Below are 22371 nucleotides of genomic sequence, written 5' to 3' on the forward strand. Positions count from 1 at the left end.
AATAATTCGGAGATGTCTGCAGTGATGGGCTCACGCAGCAAGAATGAATCAGCACCAGAGTAAGGACAGACTGAACAGTTACCAGCACCCAGAGAAAATGCCATGAAACACTGATTTCTTTCTCTCATTAATTTGAAAGCCAGTCTGACAGGAGAGCTTCCTCCATTTGGTCTGCTGCTTGATCAATGAGGAGGGAAATAAAGATATTGTTGCTGTCAAAAACTCTGAGATTCTGCACAAAAACAACAGTGCCTCTACCAACCCTAGCCCTAACCCTCAGCTATTTATTTTTCCTTAAGAGTACATTTTTAGTATCTAAATTCATGTTGGACCTGCAATCTGAATCCATATGTCTTGCAATTTCTGTCAAAGGCTGCCATAGGAAAATTTGTTTGTGGTAAGGAAAAACACAATTTGCTTTACTATTAAGGAACATTTATAAGGGAGGATTCTCCTTTTCTGAATCCAAATCATTAAATAATCATATTTTTCTTTTAGCTTAGCAAATCTTACCCATATATTTGAACTTAAGGACAATCACTGCATCTGCACAGAAAGATACATAGAGGAGAGTGATTAAAGGATTTATAGAATCAGAATTTGAGTTGCAAACACTGAAAGATTTTTCTTCTAGGATAATTACTATTCTCAATAAAGAAAAAGGACTGTGTTTGTGACATTAATTGATAATAATGTAAAATCCCCATCTAAAAAAAAGAAATCCACATTCAGCAGACCGTTTTCTTTAAATGATGACAACTTGAAAGGGTTTCCCTCTGGAACATGTAACTAGGAAGATCCCCAGTCTGTCTCCTTCCTGTGTCAAAAATTGTGAGCTTATCAAGGAAAAACCATGGAAGTGAAACAAACCTTTCCCAGACTATTTCAAGCCTATTTTCTCCATGTAATGCCTGTCTAGTTCTTAGTAAAACTAAAGGGATTTATTTCTATTAGAATCCGAGCAAGTACTGAACACCTCATTTCATCTTAATTGTACGGACTGAAATCTGCAGATAAATGAAATTCACAGATTTTAAGTAAACTGAAATGCACCTGTAATTGATTGCAATGTACTTGCATGTTATGTCCTCTATTCGAAAAGATCTGGTACTATGTCCTATCAGTTAGAAAATTAGGAAAAAATCCAAACATAATTGATATAATCAAACAAAAGCAAACTGTCACTAAGGCTAAAATATGATGAATTTTCAAACATTCTTGTAACAACCGTGGCTTGGAGCCACCTTGGGCACTCTTAATGAGCAGCAAATGTCCACACACATATGGGCAATATTTATTTTTATAGAAGGTGTGTGTCAACAACTTTATAATACACAGTGAACTTTCCCTTTCTGAAGGTAAATCCAAAATGAGTAAGAAACTAGTAGGTTAGCCCAGTCCCTGTGCACACTCCCAGGCCATCTCCCTTGTTGCTGTTGCACATTCGGATTTGCAGCTCCCAGCAGCTCTAGGAAAAGTCCCCCTGGAGCCATGCAGACCCCAATCTGCAAGTGCCATTCATCGTTTCAAATATAGTAACATATTACTGTGATCATCTGCATTTTATATTGGGAACACATTCACCAAGGACATGACCTGGTTTCTGTCAGGAGTCTAAGGGGAGCATCAAAACTTCCTCTGCTGATACTCCTTCTGCTTCTCTAACTCCATCGCTAAGGTCATGAGACGTTGGAAGGGATCATAGATCTGAGCTACATAAATGGCATGGTGCTAAAAATATATTTATTCAGAATGGCTAATTAAGGTGAATGACTACCAGTCCTCATTAGCACTGAAGTGGCGTTAATTTGATTAGACTTCTGGCCTAGATAGGCTTGCGAGGTATTATGTTCCTAATGCAATTTCTCTAACGAGAAAGCATTTCAGATGAGATGTTACCCGTCAATGTCTTTCTTTGTATAAATATTAAGTAGACATTTGCCTTTTAATGTTGCTGTAATTTTTAGGGAGCAGGGAAACAGCGAAGATGTAACATCTGTATTGCCTTGGGATATGGGAAGAAAGTGAGAAAATAAACTTGTAATTCTTGCTCCAGTCTCATTATTTAAATAATTTGCAATGCTTTCCCAGTAGAAAGTCATACTTGAAATGTGCTCATTAAACCTGACTTTCCTTTAACATACCATTATATACCTCTTGCTCTTTAACTCAAAACTCTCTTCAATCAATATTTCACTGCTTAAACATAGTTAACTTGGCAACATAAGTTTTAGCCTAGAAAAAATACCTTCTGCTGTGTTGCTTTTACCAGAAGGCCTGGGAGGAACATGAGGAATGTGCTGTTTACTTATTAATTAGATCTGTGCTGGAATAAAACTCAAGAAAAAGTTACCGATTTGGTTGGACTATGATTATTTTACCCAAGAAGTCTTGCTTAGTGCCTCCTGGACTATAAGGTTTAGCCATCATCAGAAATATAAAGGTCTTCTTTTTATTGTGTAACACTTCAATAGATGGAAAACAAGGATTTTGTGGTAAATGCCAAATGAATGGAGTAATTACTAAAAATGCCAAGTAGTTAATTAGTCCCATGAATTTCATGGGTGATCCCATGGATTTCTGGCACAAAAAAGAACCTGCAGAAAACAGGCTATGTTTTTAGGATTTCTGGGGGCAGATTCACAGGGCAGGGACATCAGACCATGTCAAGGTGGCCATGGCGTTTCTGCCAAAGCTAGGGGAAAGTTTTCTTGCATCATCCCTTAGACACAACCATTCCCTATTTTCACCTACCCTGACCACCAGAAGCAAGGGGGTCAAGTCCTTTTCCCTTCCACACTTTTTGGAGCATTCCCAGCCCCCTAGCCCAGCCTGCCACTCTCCTTCCCCTTCCCCCTTTCCACTTTCAGACACGTGCCAGGAGCTAGAGAAAGGTGAAAAAACTCTGAATTCCAGAGGCTGCTGAGACAGGGAGAAAAAAAGAGAAAAATTTAGTTACATTATACACTAAAAGAGATTTATTCACAACAGGGTGAGGAGAGGTTGTTACACAGAAAGTACTCTTAGATGCTGTACTACAGAAGAGGAAGATGACATGGGAAACATGGAGAAAGAGCAAGAAAATTACCTTTGCCACAACCCCTTCAGTGACCTTGCTCTGTCTCTCTATTCAACCGTATCTCCTCCATACCAAACAGACTTTACTCATTCTCCTACCTCACTCCTCCAAAGTGCACTCTGACACAGGCTTCCTCCACTCCTTTCCCTTGTAGCCATCACTTAATTCCATGTTGCTTCATCTACAGAAGAAAAAAACCCAACATTATTTTGACATAATTGTTGTGGCAAAATTACACTTTTCTTACACTTTATGCTGGATTTGCTAATTTCTGAAATAGACTTCTGAAAATCTGCTGGAGGGATTCTCAGGGGAGAACTATCCTCCAAGAACAGGAAAAACAGGCTCCATCAAGGGCAAGTGGCACTTGTGCTTCCAGATTGTTTAGGTGCATTTTGAAAAAATCTCTTCTCTGGGAGAAAAAAATTACTTTTATTTGTTTTTAACATCTTCTCTGTATACTTATAAAGTTTCTCTGCAGGACCACACACTTGTGATAATAAAACGGTGTGGCAATGAGAATTCAGTGGTGTTGAATAGAAGGCGATGGAGTACTCTGCAGAAGTAAAGGATCAGAATCTGGCTCATGGGAAATAAAGTTATTTTATGGCTCATTAAGATTTATTTTCTGGTCTTCAACATGGAATGGAAATTCTGCAGATGGAGAGCATATGTTTGGCTCTCGGAATGACAAAAGCAGTGATCAAGGGAGCCATTGCTTGCCCCAGTGTTTTCCCATTTTAAAAATAACTTGTCTTCTCAGAAAAAATAACTTGTCTCTCTTCTTATTTTTAAGTTCATTCAAAAATTTCCACTTTTTATCTAACTAATTAAATACTTTTGGACATTTTTTCCAGCTTTTTTTTGCACTGGTTTTGGCTGGGTTAGAGATAAGATACTTAATAGCAGTTAGTATGGGGCTGTGTTTTTAAATTGGTATATTATTTAACTCTGAAATGCAGGTAACTCTATGTCAAACAGCCTGTGAGTCAAGGTAAGTTGAAAGGTAATAGCATTGGGAGGAAGAGGAGGGTTGTTGGACTCATCATAAGTGACTATAACTGTGATTCATCTTGGCTGCCAATATTATCTTGTTAAAGAGATAACTTTATTTCCCCTTTCAAAAAAGTGCTACAGAAGACAGCTCAAGAGAGTGGATTAATGGTTGCATCCTTGTGTTCAGTAATATTAAATGCACTGAGTGCTTCTTTCACCACTGAAGCTTTATATGTCATTAAAATTTCTAAATAGATTTATATAAAAACTTCACCAGGATTTATAAAGCCAAGTTTTAAAAAATGATGGTCAATAGTGTCATAAAAGATTATACTTCTTCCAAAATTAAAAAGTTGGCATCATAATAAATAAGAAAGTGCATTATAACGTGGTAAAAACTTCACATGCGTCAATGCCCCCAACCACTTTACTACCCTCTTAAAGGACAGAAGAATAAGGACTTTAATTTCATTGGGCAAAACCAACTTGAATGTTTAGCTCCATTCACCGAGTTTCTTTAGTCTTTGAAGATTTATGTCCTTTTTTAAAAATGTCATTTTTTGTAAATATTATGGGACTGATTTAATAAAGACAGTATATAATCTAATGGAATAATAGAAAACAGAGACTGCCTGGTTTAAATAGCCAGGCACTGTCCTATTCTTAGTGAAATAACTTGTTCTAAAACGTGCTTCCAATTGTTTTCTCACATCTAAGTATTTCCAAGAGATGGATTTTTTCTCCTTGCCTATGGACAAAATGGAGTATCATCTTCCCTACAAGATGATAATTATCTAATCTGTTGAAACAAATTCATCTAAATTAAAATCTTAACCAATATTTTGGAAGATAGAGTTCAGCTAAATTTATAGATGTAAACTAGATACATACCAAACGAAACTGTATGTTATCTAAAGAAAAGTGAACAAAATTTGCTTTGACAAGTTCATACAAGTTAAACTGCATTTAATGACTTTGGCTGTTAGTATGGTGATGCAATGCACATTTCCTATAAAAAACAGGATCAGTCCAACCTCTGCTCTAAATTATATCCATCCAAAATGTTGTTTCTAAATGAATAAGCCAGAAAACAGAATTCAGCAGTTTATAATGCAAAAAGTAGGCAATAGGTAGTCAGTACGTATATCCCTCTAGCTCTATCCTTGCCTGTCCAAGTACCTCAGGATGCAGGTAACTTTTCACAAAATGGTACTTTTTCCCTATTTCCATCACCCAACCTTTTCACCTGAATTTCTTTGTTACCTTCTGTATCATGAGAAACACTGGAACTGCAATTAAAGGTGTAAAAACTGTGCTAATTTGAAAATATAATTGTTAGATTGTTTTAACATTTGTGAGGCAAGTCAGGAGTGAATTGACCCAGGATAACATAAAAAATGCAACAAGGGGCAATAAAAAACTCTCCATCATTCTATGCAGCTTTTCTGGGGACTCCTCCCATAAAGTCTGAAGAAACACACCTTTGTTAGCACCTATATTTAGACTGCATATGTAGATAGGACAGAATGACTGTGTGTAGATGAATTTGACCTAATACAAGACTGTGATGAATAAGGATGTCATTTTTTTAGTCTGGTTTTCTACCAGATAATCTTCTGATACACTTTAGAGAGGGAAAAGTACAGTTTGGAAAGAAAGGGGGTAAGTTAGAAGATTTTACTTCTCCTTTATGAAAAGTTAAAACCTCACCCCTTGACCTCCTCTTCCAGTCTTTTCATGGTGCCTTTCTCTGTGACATCTTGTTCAAGCCCATTCTTATCTTTCTAATTAGAGATTTCCATCTTCCTGTGAAAGGTCTGTGTTGCTGTTGTTTCAGAATGGGTATGTTTTGCTTTTGTGAGTGGCATGTCAAAAGAAACCTGTATCTCTCCCTGAAGCCAGTCAGAGCGAAGTGTATTGGGTCTCTACTGTGTCCACAGCGTTACACCAATCCCTAAGTGCTTCAAGGGGTGCTGAGGCCACTGTGTCAGAGAAGCAGGTTTGAGAAACTCTGTTAAGATCCCTTTGCAGTCTTTTCAATATCTCTCTTTCCCTCTCATTAAAGACTGATTTACACGATGGTTTGGAACAAGGTGCAGATGTGCCAAAGCCGTTGAAGATCTAAGCATTCAGTCAACACATAGCATTTGTGTCTGCAGAGTTAGTGGCAGAGCTGGTTCAAGTTTCTTAACATCCACAGGGCAGGCATGCCCTAATTACTTCAGTGATAAGGAGCAAGATGTTTGAATTTGATATCCTGGTCCCTGTGGGACAGAGCAGGTAGTTGAAAGCAGGTCTGTTAAACCTGTGTTTACACTCACTGCTGCTGCATGATCCTGATCGAGATGGGGCTTCTTAGGGGCTACAGGGGTTTAGGCACAAGCTGTTGCTCTTGTCCAGCCAAGATATAACATAGATGACGTTGAAATATGACTCTAATATTTAGAGTTGGGAAGAGAGAGTAAAGGACAAATAACTTTGATTTCAGTTCCTCAGCTTGGAGCACTCAGGAAAAAGATTTCCCTGACTCAGACAAAAACTTATCATGACATTGACAAAGTCATCCCTAGATTAGAGATAGGCTGTGGTGCACAGCTTGTGACAGTAGCTACACAAGGACTGTATCAAACTGCCTATCAGCCTGAAATATTTGTGTTCGTATCACACTACGTCGCTGGGTTTGGCCGCCCTAGGGCTCACAATTCCTCTGCCTCCTTTCACATCCACCTAGTACATTCCCAACATACTCCTCATACAGCTTTGCAGGAGCCCAACATTTACTACAATTTTGCCTCTTGGTCAGCAGAGGCCATGAGGAGAGGAAAGCACAGACTCAGACGAGCAGTTTTGCAGAAAGAACAGGAAGCAACATGGGTGCTTGTAGGCCTCCATTCCACGGCTAACATTTCTGTGAATGAAGAAGGCTTCTAGATGAAAAAGTTTTCAGGGAAGGGTCCCCTGTGAGAGTAGACAAATAAATGCTTTCAGAACAAAAAGAAGAGCCCAGCAACAACTAACCCAGCTTGTCATTTCCTTTATTGCAGCTTGGAAACCAGGCGGTCCCCTTGTGGGACTGAGGCTAGTGCACTGACAAACATACACTATTTTCCTGCCAAATGGACACATTTGAAAAAGCCGTTATTTCATCATGATGAGATGTTTAATTTGCCATGCCATCTAATAGATAAAATAAAAAAAAACAGAGGCTTTAAAACATACCACTGCCATTCCGAGCTTCGAAGCTCCTCTCCCTCAGATAACACATTTCCTACATTAATGAGATGGAGGCATTCATGTGTGGTGCAATAAAGACAAAATTGAGTGCTCTTTTGCAGTGTTCTGTCAAGTGCTCCAGGAAACTCTGTGGCTGCAGCTTTTATGCCCCGATTCAGAACTGTATCAGAAGAAGATATAAAAAAACAGAATCCAATATAGGGAGATTCATCTGGAGGCTGAAGAAGTTTTGAAGCATTATAATACTACCAGGACATAATTAAGCAGAGGGTAACATAATTAAGCAGAGGGTGAAAAGGCTAGGGGCCTACGAAAATCTTTGAGTGTTTTTTTCCATGAGCCCAATGGAATACGGATTTGACTTAAACTGCATGTGCTAAATTTGTCCAGAGCTTTACTGATGAGATTGTTCATCCTATTTTTCATCCCAGCATGAAGCTTTTGTTTCTAGTAAGATGAAAACATGTAATTAATCAGTAGTTCTACAACAGCATGCACGCCCTGTATTAAAAATATGAATCAGGCCACATGGGCTTCCAGCCTCTTTTTATGAAATCTCATGGCATCTTCTCTTCCTCATTATCTTTCAGAAATGAAAGCCAGGAGCCAAAATTCACAGTCCAGAATGCAGCCCGTGTGGGATTCGGGCGGATCCTACTCTTGCTGCGCTATGCAAACAAAGCTTTTACAGTGCAGATGTTACTGACCTTGTACTTGGTGCAGCATGTCCAATCCGCGAGTCTCCTAGATGTTTCTCAGCTTTCATTTTAATAGCTCCTTAGAACAGATGCTCCTTTCTCCTCCTTGTATTTCTTTCTATTCCCCTTAATAACGTTTGCTCTGGAAAACATCAAGATAGTGCAGCAGAGTAGTCTGTGCACTTGTTTCACAAAAAGGTACTGTGAGTAGGGCATTTAAGGTCTACAGGGTGGATGTGCAAATTGGAGTTAGTCAACATGGTCTCTTCTTATAGCCAAACTGAAGAAAGAGAAAAAAACATTTTATGAGACAATTGATCTGGCTTGTTTTAAAATGGCATGGATATTGCTCTAAAAATGTCTCAATACAGAGGGAGCCCAATGTGACTGCCTCAGTCATAAGTGTAGGTGTCTACATCTCGTCAGATGAAACATTCGTATTCTGCCTACAGCTCATTTTAAGTTTGGACAACAGCTGGCAATCAAATTCAGAATAAGCCTTATGTCCAGTTCCAGAGGTGAAAGCTTTGAAGGCATGGATCTGAGATACTTTTAGAGAATGCTGAGAGAGAAAATGTGAGCCTGCTCTGATACCTTTCAATAGCCTAAACATGCACCAAGCACGCGGATGGTCAGATAAACTATGAGTAACACAAAATGAGCATTGCGGGAAACTCTTGCTAAGTACACTAAGTGATTAGATCAGCAATTAGGTTGGTCCCTTGGTCCAGCCAAGAAAATCTTGAGTTATTGTCCCTGCTGTGAAACCACTGTGGGAGCACAAGTCATATCAACTATGCAGACAAATCGTATCTAGCATAATTATGTTCCTCATCTTGCTTGCCACTCCTCATTGTGGCTGCAATCTGGAAAGGTCATAAACCATTTGTCCATTTGCCATTTGGATTGAGAAATGTAGAAGACTAAGTCTGATACAGGCTACTTCTCTTTGGTTTTTTTTCTGTCAGTTGCAAGGGCTCACAAAACAACTGGAAGGGGTAAGCAAACAAAACTGCATACACAGAAAACATCTCCATTTTATGTTCTCTTCTCTACAGGGTGGAAAATGGTGGAAAAGTGTGCAGAAACTACAGGGCATTTCTACAGGGTGGAGAAGTGTGCACTCATTCCACACAAATGCATCTGGAATTCTGCAGAAGGATAAATTAAAGCTTTTTACCATCCAACCGCAAGCCTACTACAAAGCTTTTGTTATGCGGTATCTTTAAGAAAAACTATCTCAAAAGGCCAAGCATTTAATTAATTAAATACGGAGATAAATCACCATTGAGAGGAAGGAAAGTATTAGGTGTTTTAGACAAGGGAAAACAAACACTTGTTCTTAGTGGATATTTGATAATCAAGTGTAAGTCAATGAGGCTGAGACAGAGGAGGGCTGTTCCAAAAGACTGGAGCCTCAGAGGAGAAATTCCTGACGTAGTTGTAGGTGTGTTTTGAAGTAGCAGAAGAGAGCTTCTGTAAAGGGTTATCTACATGTTCCCTCCTAAATGCCGTTTAAAATATGATCCAAGTTGCAATTTGGGAATCAAACAGCCATCTCGTTGCTTCTCACCACTGCGTTGGCTGAAGCCACCAACTCCAGCCCATCCTCAGATGTTCATCTTTTCCTGATGACTATCTTTTTTCTGTTCAGTTCCAGGTCAGCAGTTCATCTTTTTTCTGTTCAGTTCCAGGTCAGCAGCCACTAAGAGCGCCACTTCTATCAACAGCATCCAAATTATTTTGGTAAATCTGGCTTGTTTTGTCTGAATCAGGCTAATGAGTATGGTCCCAAGCTGCTGAGCTGTTTGGTAGGAAGGTGAAGTAACTTTGCTGGTGAGGAACAGCTGGGAGTGGTCTGAGGTTGGTCACCTTTCCAGCCAGCACGGACACAAGGAAACAGGAACCTCCCTCTGTCTGACAGCAGCCTGGAGCGAGCCAGGCAGGCTGGAAAGAAAGGTCATGACTACAGACACTGGGAAGACTTGTAAAAAAATTCAGTACCTACCCAAAAAACATTGCATTTGTTGGGACACAGTTACTCCACTCAAGATAGAGGTCTTTCATATTCGCAGTTATTTTTGCTTCTATTCGGCTCATAATGCTCACACCTGGGTTCTCTCCCCATTAATGTTCTTCCAGTCATCTTTCTCTGATGTGCACTAAAGCACCTGTCAATTATTCATATTACAACAGCACCACTACTTCTCTTTTAACAATGAGATTAAGCTGTTTATTGAAGCTGCTGACCGAGGCTAGTCACTAGTGGGGCATTTGGTTCATTACCCTGAATTTTTCTCCCTGCTAAACCATCAGTTAAAAAACCTCCAAGCTCCTTAAAGATTCCATGGAACAGGTGAGAAAACATTAAAACGTACAAAGAAAATTTCAAAGTTTGCAAAGATGGAAAGTTAAAAAACATTAAAGAGAAGGCCTATTTTTCTCATTTCATTGGTACAAATCATGAGATTTGCAAATTATTTTTTTTAATAGAGACTCATTTACTGGAGAAAGTGTACAACTGAGAGGGGAATCAGCCTTGATGAATCCAGCTATGACTTAGAAATGAGGTATTTGTACCACAAGCAATTAATTCTGCTGAGATTTATTTAAATTGCAAATGCAGGAAGGAGATAATTTCTGTTCTGCCCTGTTCATCAGAAACTCCACCCTATCCCAAACCTCTCAGTATCAGATACAGCCACAAAATATTCAGAACAATGTCATCAGAGCAAACTTTAATTAGGGGATCGTACCCAAAGGGCATGGCACTATTTCTAATTGAGAGGTTTTTGTCCCTTTCAAATTAACATTTCAAAAGGCATCACATGGAGTAAAGCCTTGGTCCTTTCCATAAGTTTTAAGTTCTTTAAATTTGGGACATGACAGAAGGAAGAGACATGATACCTGTGTGAAATTTTGAACTGTCAGACTGCTTGTTCAAAACAGGTAGAGTTCTATTTTGTGAGATAAATTAAATTCAGCAAAACTTATCCCAGGTTTATCTGTGTGGAAGAAAGAAAGAAAGAAAAGAAGGAAACAAGGAAGCCAAAGAGTAATACCATTGTTGTGGTTTCTGTTGGGATAGAGTTAACTTTTCTATTAGCAGCTCCTATAGTGCTGTATTCTGGATTTGGGATGAGAAAATATTTTTGAGAGCACACTGGTGGTTTTAGTTGTTGCCAGGCAGCCAAGGCATTTTCTGCCCCTCCATCAGCAAGTAGGCTGGGAGACCACAAGAAGCTGGGAGGAGGCACAGCTAGAACAGCCGACCCCAACTGTCCCCAAAGAGATATTCCATACCATATGACATCATGCTCAATATATAAAGTTAGGGGGAGAAGAAGGAAGAGGGGGCATGTTCGGAGTGATGTTACGGATGATGGAGCCCTGCTGTCGTGGAGATAGCTGAACATCTGCCTGTCCATGGGAAACAGAAAATGATTTCTTGTTTTGCTTTGCTTGCATATGGGGCTCTTGCTTTACCTATTAAACTCTCTTTATTTCAACCCCACAAGCTTTTTTCATTTTCTCACTTTTACTCTTCCGTTTCTCTCCCCCATCCCACTGGGGGTGTGGGCAAGCAGCTGCGTGGTCCTGTTTGCCGACTGGGGTTAAACCAGGACCAACATTAAGTAAAACAAAAAAGAAAGCGTGGAAGTTCTGCCAACTGGTACTCCCTTTGTTTAGACTACCATGACAGAGGTCTGAAATCCCCTGCACAAGTAGGGTGAGCCTCAGATGCTGCCAGAAATGTGTTGGCAGCAACTACTTCTGTGCTCAAAAGCATTTTGACAAGGTTAATTTACTCAACATTTCAATAGAGATTGAACAGAGCATCTGCTAAGTGGTCTTCTCCTTTATTTCCCTTGATGGAAGGGGTTAAAAGAATCAGTGTTCCTAGCTGCGTAAAGATTCGTGTAAGATATTGTGAGTTGCAGGAAATAATTACCAGGTGTCCTGGTAGTTGATCACACATTCAGTACCGAACACTGACCAAAGTAGCATCCCCCACCCATTCCAGCTCCAACACTTTCCTTTTGAGATAAGCCAGGAGGGATGGATGCTCACCATTTCTTAAGTGACCCAAGCTTCAGAAAGCAGATGGTCTTTTTGTTTTCTTCCTACCCCCGCACATCGCAGGGCACCACACCTCCTGCAACTGCCAGAAGCATCTCTTGGGATCACCAGAATACAGCAGGGAAGGGGGCTACATCAGGAAAAACCATGGAGAAATGCGGTGGAAGAAAGTGAAGCCCAACCAGGTCCATCTCTGGGAAACCCTATGCCCTTGGCTTTGTGCAAGGAAAGTCACAGAGAGAACAACTGCCTAATTTAACCTTGGAAGGGAATGTTACATCAGGATTTGTGGTCAACTGCAGAAAGAAGAGTGGCTTTTTTTTACTTTCTCCAGTAATTGCTAGAGAAAAAAAAAAAAGATGAAAAGAGTGACATATCACTGGTCAAAACCCAAAACTGCTGAGGGAGAAACAGTATCATGATTTAGCACCCCATAAAAATAAGAATCACTATTATTTATTATTTGAAATAGTATCAGGGTTTTTTTGCTGTTGTGTGGTTTGTTTGGTTTTTTAACTTGACTGCTGCTCTGTGGAACTGCATTTTCAAATATTTCCCCGTGTCAGAAGACTGCACTTGCTCTCAAAATGAAAGTTCAGTCATTTACGCAGCAGGACATTAAAGAATGAGACCTTCAGGAAAAGCCACTAAGAGCGCCACTTCTATCAACAGCATCCAAATTATTTTGGTAAATCTGGCTTGTTTTGTCTGAATCAGGCTAATGAGTATGGTCCCAAGCTGCTGAGCTGTTTGGTAGGAAGGTGAAGTAACTTTGCTGGTGAGGAACAGCTGGGAGTGGTCTGAGGTTGGTCACCTTTCCAGCCAGCACGGACACAAGGAAACAGGAACCTCCCTCTGTCTGACAGCAGCCTGGAGCGAGCCAGGCAGGCTGGAAAGAAAGGTCATGACTACAGACACTGGGAAGACTTGTAAAAAAATTCAGTACCTACCCAAAAAACATTGCATTTGTTGGGACACAGTTACTCCACTCAAGATAGAGGTCTTTCATATTCGCAGTTATTTTTGCTTCTATTCGGCTCATAATGCTCACACCTGGGTTCTCTCCCCATTAATGTTCTTCCAGTCATCTTTCTCTGATGTGCACTAAAGCACCTGTCAATTATTCATATTACAACAGCACCACTACTTCTCTTTTAACAATGAGATTAAGCTGTTTATTGAAGCTGCTGACCGAGGCTAGTCACTAGTGGGGCATTTGGTTCATTACCCTGAATTTTTCTCCCTGCTAAACCATCAGTTAAAAAACCTCCAAGCTCCTTAAAGATTCCATGGAACAGGTGAGAAAACATTAAAACGTACAAAGAAAATTTCAAAGTTTGCAAAGATGGAAAGTTAAAAAACATTAAAGAGAAGGCCTATTTTTCTCATTTCATTGGTACAAATCATGAGATTTGCAAATTATTTTTTTTAATAGAGACTCATTTACTGGAGAAAGTGTACAACTGAGAGGGGAATCAGCCTTGATGAATCCAGCTATGACTTAGAAATGAGGTATTTGTACCACAAGCAATTAATTCTGCTGAGATTTATTTAAATTGCAAATGCAGGAAGGAGATAATTTCTGTTCTGCCCTGTTCATCAGAAACTCCACCCTATCCCAAACCTCTCAGTATCAGATACAGCCACAAAATATTCAGAACAATGTCATCAGAGCAAACTTTAATTAGGGGATCGTACCCAAAGGGCATGGCACTATTTCTAATTGAGAGGTTTTTGTCCCTTTCAAATTAACATTTCAAAAGGCATCACATGGAGTAAAGCCTTGGTCCTTTCCATAAGTTTTAAGTTCTTTAAATTTGGGACATGACAGAAGGAAGAGACATGATACCTGTGTGAAATTTTGAACTGTCAGACTGCTTGTTCAAAACAGGTAGAGTTCTATTTTGTGAGATAAATTAAATTCAGCAAAACTTATCCCAGGTTTATCTGTGTGGAAGAAAGAAAGAAAGAAAAGAAGGAAACAAGGAAGCCAAAGAGTAATACCATTGTTGTGGTTTCTGTTGGGATAGAGTTAACTTTTCTATTAGCAGCTCCTATAGTGCTGTATTCTGGATTTGGGATGAGAAAATATTTTTGAGAGCACACTGGTGGTTTTAGTTGTTGCCAGGCAGCCAAGGCATTTTCTGCCCCTCCATCAGCAAGTAGGCTGGGAGACCACAAGAAGCTGGGAGGAGGCACAGCTAGAACAGCCGACCCCAACTGTCCCCAAAGAGATATTCCATACCATATGACATCATGCTCAATATATAAAGTTAGGGGGAGAAGAAGGAAGAGGGGGCATGTTCGGAGTGATGTTACGGATGATGGAGCCCTGCTGTCGTGGAGATAGCTGAACATCTGCCTGTCCATGGGAAACAGAAAATGATTTCTTGTTTTGCTTTGCTTGCATATGGGGCTCTTGCTTTACCTATTAAACTCTCTTTATTTCAACCCCACAAGCTTTTTTCATTTTCTCACTTTTACTCTTCCGTTTCTCTCCCCCATCCCACTGGGGGTGTGGGCAAGCAGCTGCGTGGTCCTGTTTGCCGACTGGGGTTAAACCAGGACCAACATTAAGTAAAACAAAAAAGAAAGCGTGGAAGTTCTGCCAACTGGTACTCCCTTTGTTTAGACTACCATGACAGAGGTCTGAAATCCCCTGCACAAGTAGGGTGAGCCTCAGATGCTGCCAGAAATGTGTTGGCAGCAACTACTTCTGTGCTCAAAAGCATTTTGACAAGGTTAATTTACTCAACATTTCAATAGAGATTGAACAGAGCATCTGCTAAGTGGTCTTCTCCTTTATTTCCCTTGATGGAAGGGGTTAAAAGAATCAGTGTTCCTAGCTGCGTAAAGATTCGTGTAAGATATTGTGAGTTGCAGGAAATAATTACCAGGTGTCCTGGTAGTTGATCACACATTCAGTACCTAACACTGACCAAAGTAGTATCCCCCACCCATTCCATCTCCAACACTTTCCTTTTGAGATAAGCCAGGAGGGATGGATGCTCACCATTTCTTAAGTGACCCAAGCTTCAGAAAGCAGATGGTCTTTTTGTTTTCTTCCTACCCCCGCACATCGCAGGGCACCACACCTCCTGCAACTGCCAGAAGCATCTCTTGGGATCACCAGAATACAGCAGGGAAGGGGGCTACATCAGGAAAAACCATGGAGAAATGCGGTGGAAGAAAGTGAAGCCCAACCAGGTCCATCTCTGGGAAACCCTATGCCCTTGGCTTTGTGCAAGGAAAGTCACAGAGAGAACAACTGCCTAATTTAACCTTGGAAGGGAATGTTACATCAGGATTTGTGGTCAACTGCAGAAAGAAGAGTGGCTTTTTTTTACTTTCTCCAGTAATTGCTAGAGAAAAAAAAAAAAGATGAAAAGAGTGACATATCACTGGTCAAAACCCAAAACTGCTGAGGGAGAAACAGTATCATGATTTAGCACCCCATAAAAATAAGAATCACTATTATTTATTATTTGAAATAGTATCAGGGTTTTTTTGCTGTTGTGTGGTTTGTTTGGTTTTTTAACTTGACTGCTGCTCTGTGGAACTGCATTTTCAAATATTTCCCCGTGTCAGAAGACTGCACTTGCTCTCAAAATGAAAGTTCAGTCATTTACGCAGCAGGACATTAAAGAATGAGACCTTCAGGAAAACAAAAGGAAAACAGTAAATACCAGGAAGATTGTAATAAAATCAGAAAAGCTGACAGCACTGGAAAATAGTAGAGAGCTTGCACATAGTAAGAGTGTTCCCAAATGTATTTATATTGGGCCAGAATAGACACTGCACAGCCTGCAGCACAGGAAAGAGGTATTCAAACTATTGAGTTCAGGCATGGTGCAGCCAGCACTGTGCAGACTGGACAGCCCAGATCTGTGTTACCACAGTTGGACCTCTGCTGTCTTTGCAGAATTAATCAAATGGCAGCACAGAGTGACTCCAAAGATGGTGAGCACTCTGCTGCCCACCCTTCTGGTCCTACATTGTGGCAAAATTCACCTGGCTAAATGTAGTTATCTATGTCTGAGACAGACACTGCTGGCACTCTGCAAGCAGAGGAGATCTGGGAAAGGTACCTGGTGATTTAGCTCCTCCTAAGGCAGGCCAGATGAACCTCATGCTAAAAACACCCACTTCAGGTCTGTAAAGAGGATCCAAGGAAGGTTGCTCAGAGACAGGATGCCTTGCAGTAGCCATCCAGCTTCAGATGAAAGAAATCCATGTTTGGGGGAAGAATGACTCCATGGAGAGCAGGGGGGACTATCAGCATCCAAAGGGCTGTGGAGATCTTAGGAAAGGAAGATCTTAGGAAAGGAGGCAGTAGCAAGGTGGGAATTGGTCTCTTCTCTCAAGCAGTACGTGGTAGGACAAGAGGAAATGGCCTCAAGTTGTGGCAGGGGAGGTTTAGATTGGATATTAGGAAAAAATTCTTCACTGAAGGGGTTATCAAGTGTTGGGACAGGCTGCCCAGGGAAGTGGTGGAGTCACCATTCCTGGAGGTATTTTAAAAATGTGTAGGTGTAGTGCTGAGAGACATGGTTTAGCAGTGGACTTGGCAGGGCTAGGTTAACAGTTGGACTCGATAATCTTAAAGGTCTCTTCCAACCAAAATGATTCTATGTTTTTATGACTCTAACCACAACAGCAACAGCCTCTTCTGAGGAAGACTTCAGGGCATGTGTGGTCTGCTCAAAGTCTGACAGACCCCAAAACTTATCAGAGAGCTGCATCAACCTCTGTAACCTTCAAGGTTGTTTAGCACAGCACTTACTCAACTTGCATTAAACCTAACAAAAGGAATAATTAATGTTTTCAGGAAAATTAATTTTCCCGGGAGCATTGAGCATTCGGGCACTAGCATTAATCTTTCTAAATGTTATTGTGGCATTATGGTTTGCTTCTTTGTTTATTGGCTATAGTTATTCTTGACCTTCTTGACTATAAAAAAATGCAGGCAAAAATTTTATGTAGGCCACAAGGAGCTCAAATTAGAAAATACAGGAGAAAATTCATTTTCTTAGCTCACAGGAATTAGTGATCTGATCTACTTAGCTACTCTTCAAGGTTCTTATGTATTAAAAAACCTAATAAGAATGTGTTACAAATAATGAGAAGGCAGCTAGTGAAATTAGAACATTTTTCCAAGGCCTGCTTGAATGCCCTCTGAAGTCAGCGAAGCAAAATGAGAGCACAGGAGCTTGAGTTGTGTTTGATACCAGGAGTGCTGAGCACCCAGGCAACGCAACGTCAACTCTTTGTCCATCGTAAAAGATGGGATGTGAGTTTACTGCTCGGGCTACAGGTTGTACAACTGCAGAATGCTTACTACAGCAATAAGCTTTCATGTAAACATGAAATGCTTGCAGCATTTTAGTTTTGCTACAGAAATGAAGCAAACATTTGTAGAGACATAAAGGCCTTGAAAAAATTGCCTAAGGGCAGCTATTATTGATCTCTGTAAGAGAACTCTTCAGGGGAGAAAAGTGAGCTTCATGGATATAGACTTGGAAACTCGATTGTGGACAAATCCTCCCTCCCACCTTTGATTCAGATTTGGATACAATACCGACGCTTCCATCAAATCGAAAGTTCTGGAAAATATGAGATACTGAATCACTTCATTTGGATCTGTTTTTTTTGAGACATGTTGATCTTCTGAAATTCAAATATTTCTCTTCAGTTTATTGAACTCAGTCCAAGCACCTCTTCATTAGTCTCGTAATCCCTTCAACAATTACATGTTTTTTAGAAGCAATAGTCAGGGTGCCATCCGCTTTCTCCCTTTGGTAATGCTCCTTGCTTGGACTGTGTCTCTCAGAACCACAGTTATTAGGTGATAACCAGTAAGCAGACCTCTGGCCGCAACTGGGAAAACTAGAAATCTAGGTATGTAAGAGGAGAACAAGGTGTACCAAGAATGAAAGTAAAGCTCCTGAGGAAATTATGGCACATTATGTGGGCACACATTAATGCTGAACTAGATAAAAAACATTGTTGTTTTTGTGGGTTTTTTAAAACCATTATTCCAGACATTATTTTTTAGTGAGAATAAGAGGTGAGAATGGTAGGAGGAGATTGTGTTTTCTATTCAATTAACTGATGTAAATTGGAGCAACTTTGAGATGCTTAAACCTTACTTCAGGTCTGAAAAAAAGCAAGAAACTTCCAAGCTAGCTTGAGAAAAGGTCAGATCACACACAATTTGGGTATCTATTTTATGTACCCAGATCACTTAAAGCAAGAAGAGAAAATTTGGCTTTACTTTTACAAATGATACACCCTTATAAATGTCCCTATCATCTCCTGGCTCGCTCCTTGAATAAGGAATCTGTCTTCTTCAGGAAAAAAGGCAAGATAAACTCCAATCAGATAAGCGGCTGTAAATCCCCTATCTGACCCAGCTGGATTCATTGCAGAAGGAAAATGTCCAAGTGTTTTCCTGAACTTTATGTACTTCCCTGGCCTTGGGCTTTACAATGTCCTTGTTCTCTGTTGGTGTCATACCTAACCCCTGCCATCTTGTCTGCAATTGGTACCACTAACCATAACTGCAAGGGGAATACCAAATTACTCTAATTTAATAAATATCACACTGCTGAGATATTTGGGATACATTTTTTTTAGTTGATGAGGTCTCATATGAGTAACATCCTTCCTTATCGAGGACTCCCTTGTGTTCTTATTCTTACTTCTAAGGCTGAAAAATAAACAATCCAGCAGAGGACCAAGAACCCTATTCTTTACATGGAACCACACAGATGACTTCCAAATGCTGAAAATTCGTATGTCCTTGAATTTGCTTAAAGGAACTGAGATTCCACTATGGCTTCTTCCTAGACAACTGAAGAACTCAGGTGACAGCAGATTTGTGGATACATAAATCTAGAAAATTACCAGGGGAAAAAGAATTTGGGAAGCCAGGGAGAAGTAAAACAAAGCAGTGAGAAGGTGGCACTTTGCTGTTTCTGTCCAGGAAATGACAGGAGTGAAATGATGGACCTTGGAAGGACACATGAGTGGACTTACTAATCAGGAGCAGAGCTGCTCAGAAGTACTCAGATATTCTGAATTCATTTGTCATCATTTTTAGGGACACTTCAGCTCAGACAATGTTGCTCCAGAATTCTGGCAATGTTTTGATGGAAGCTTGTTTGGCTTCCTACCAAGTTATTTCTCCAGGACTGTCACAAACCAAACATGCAGGGTAAACTTACTGATAGACTGACTCAGATCTTGGAAACCAAATCCCCAATAAACCACAGATCTTTTCAGGTCTAAAGATCTAAGGTCATCTCATGGAATTAGGCTTTTCAGATTCTGGGGGTTTTGTTCTGAATCAAAAAGGAATCCATTTTAAAACATTAAAATCTTCTTTAAAATAAAATTTCTCCACTAAACTCTGCACAGATCAACTTTATGGAAAACAATTAAGGATGGTCTGGGACAGGTAACTTTTTGGCTTCTTTGTATGAAATTCAAGCATTCTAAGGGATAGTTTGATATCCTTTCTTTGAAGGTTACAAGTAGGTCATAACGGTGCTTATTGTTCCCATTTTCAGATGCTGCAGTTCTGGCTTTCACTCTATTCAGGGCTCTTCAGAGTCCGGCAAAGACCTAAAAATTGGCAAGTGCTTCAGCCAGGAACGAATACTGTGGTTGAAGCATCAGTGAGAAGGAAGGAGTAGGATCACACTCAGATGCTTTAGAAAAAGGTTCTTGTGTTTCCACATTCCTATGATATTAGGGAGGCATTTCCTACACCTGCCTTCCCATCCTTCCCAAGATCAAGGCATCATTGTCCTTCATTCTGTTTTCCATCATTTTCCCAGAGACCAGGAGATTTCCTATCCCCAGATTTCCTCTTTATCAACACGTCCCAGTCCTCTTTCCTCTTCTCCTGCCCATTTTGGGAAGACAGTTACATTAGCAAATAAAGTCAGAAAAGGATTGTTCTGCAGCCTCAAGGGCAACCAGTACAGTGTGGCTCATATCTATGTAGCTAGAGTCACTTGGCACCCAAAATAGAGGTCCATCCAAAGTGGTCATTGGGAAAAGCTGTTGGGAATGGATAATGCAAACATCGATTACTAAATCAAATAGTGCGAGGACTGATCCGAGCCCTGGCACACAGCTGTCATTAAAATAGTCCCTCCTGGTGTTGTCACCGGTCAGATAGCATTGCTCCAGTGCTGTCTGGACACAGGTATTACCCCTGGCCAGAAGCATTCCTAATAGGAATCTTAGGTATGTTTTTACTTGTTTGGAGGCAGAGTGTTTAAAAGTAAGGCTGTGTCCGAAATGTGCCAGCTGGCGCTGGGGCCAGTGAACAGGCCCTGGTGCTGCTTGTGACTAGAAGTATAGCCAGGGCAGACACCTCCCCTCCAGCCTTTATCCCCGCCATCTGCTGTATGTCTTTTCCTCAGGGTCCTCACATAGTGTCTATCCTGCTGCTCCCGAGTCTCAGGGCCCAGAGAGCCACCTTCACAGCCCTGTCCCTGTCTTGCACCATCCAAAGTCCATTCTGGTTCAAGTATTTTCCATTTTCTGATGTGTCAGGGACTATGCCCACAAATTCTCATTCCCTTATACCTTTTGTCTCCCCTTTCTTTTACAGCATCCTCTTTTTTTTTTTTTTTTTTCCACTTTTTTCTCTCCCTGAGACTCATCATTTAGGGTGCCAACACTTTAAACTGTTGGGAAACACTGACACTGGAGACAATTTTTACACTGGAAAGTGTCAATATGTGCTGTCAACTGTTTCTATGATATAGAGACAGTGACAAGAGCTGGCTGCTGACAGGATTTCAGCACGTCTGTCTAACACCCACACCTTCCTCCTCACTTCCCACACCTTGCCAAAATCAGCAGGCTTCTGCTTATATTAGGTGCCCTCGGATATTCCACCTGGTCTCCATCTGCCAGATCAGGAGGACATGGGTATCCTATAAACTCTTTGCCATATCTTCCAACCCCAGTTCAGGCATCCCTTGGGCATCTCAAATGCACTGGGCAACTATGTGCCTAAAACTGAATTTGATCCCTAAAATTTGATGTCTAAAAGGTCCATTGACTACAGTGGGAGTTAAGACAGCTGTTGTACCTGTGGACACCTACCTATGGACACCTGATCTTTACTTTAGACTGAACTGAATCACTCTATAGGTTCCTTCCAGTATATTAATAAAATAGAGAGGCTGTGATTCAGACGTCAGCACAAGTTTCTGCTGCTATTTGAGGTGTCTGAGGGACCCCTATCCAGTCACCAGCAGCCTCTCCAGGGGGGCTCAGATCTTACTTAGGGCCTTTGTAATGCACAGTCCTGCGCAGATCCCTTGGATAACCTAGGGCACCACAAGTGGCACAAAGAATCCAAGCTCAGGAAGCTAAATCCCATTCCTACTTCACTTAAACAATTGCATGTCAATGCCTAAATTTAGATCTTTTATCTCAAAGAAAGGTCTACTCTAAAACTACAAACTAAGACTTTCAAATGCTTTACAGATGAGATTTCTAAGCATTGCGCTTTAGATTTTCATTGACTCACAGTGTCAACAGCCCAGCTCAGTCAAAACTCTGTGGTTTCCAAAATAAACCCTTGTTTATATTACTAGCAGAGGAATATTAGTCTGCTACACTAGGTAAAAAAGTAGTTAAATTTTAAGCTCTTTCCTAACTCCACTAAGTGTCAGACAACCACTCTACTGTCCTGGATGTCAAAATACATACTTGAAATTCTATTAGGTAAGCTTCATCCATTTCAATATGCAGAAGCATCTGCTTAAGGTTAAGTCAATCGTAATTTGTTTTGTTGAGTCAGGAACCAAATATATCATATACTTAGGGCCAGATATTCCACATCCCATTTCCCCACAGTCATTACTAATGACAAGGGGGGAAAAAAATAAAAAAAATAAAAAAAAAAAAAAAGAAAACTTTTCTTCACTGTTAGGGCAGTGCAACATTGACAGATTTTGTCTGGAGAGTTTGTGCAATTTCCATCCTTGGAGATTTTCAAGACTCATTTAGACAAGAGTTTGTGCAATTCCCATCCTTGGAGATTTTCAAGACTCATTTAGACAAAGCCAATGTATGATGTGATCCAGGGCTGGCAATATTCCTTCCCTGAGTCAAAAGTTGGATTAGAGGAATCATTTCCAACCAACATCTCAATAATTCCATGATCTATAAAAACCCAAACATTTGCATAGAAGGTGAGAACCCTTTGAGGGAATAGAGGACAAACTTTACCCTTGGATTTGATCTAAGCTTCCA

This window comes from Calidris pugnax, unplaced genomic scaffold, assembly GCF_001431845.1.
Source record: "Calidris pugnax isolate Ruff unplaced genomic scaffold, ASM143184v1 scaffold276, whole genome shotgun sequence".
In the NCBI taxonomy this organism is placed as follows: domain Eukaryota; kingdom Metazoa; phylum Chordata; class Aves; order Charadriiformes; family Scolopacidae; genus Calidris; species Calidris pugnax.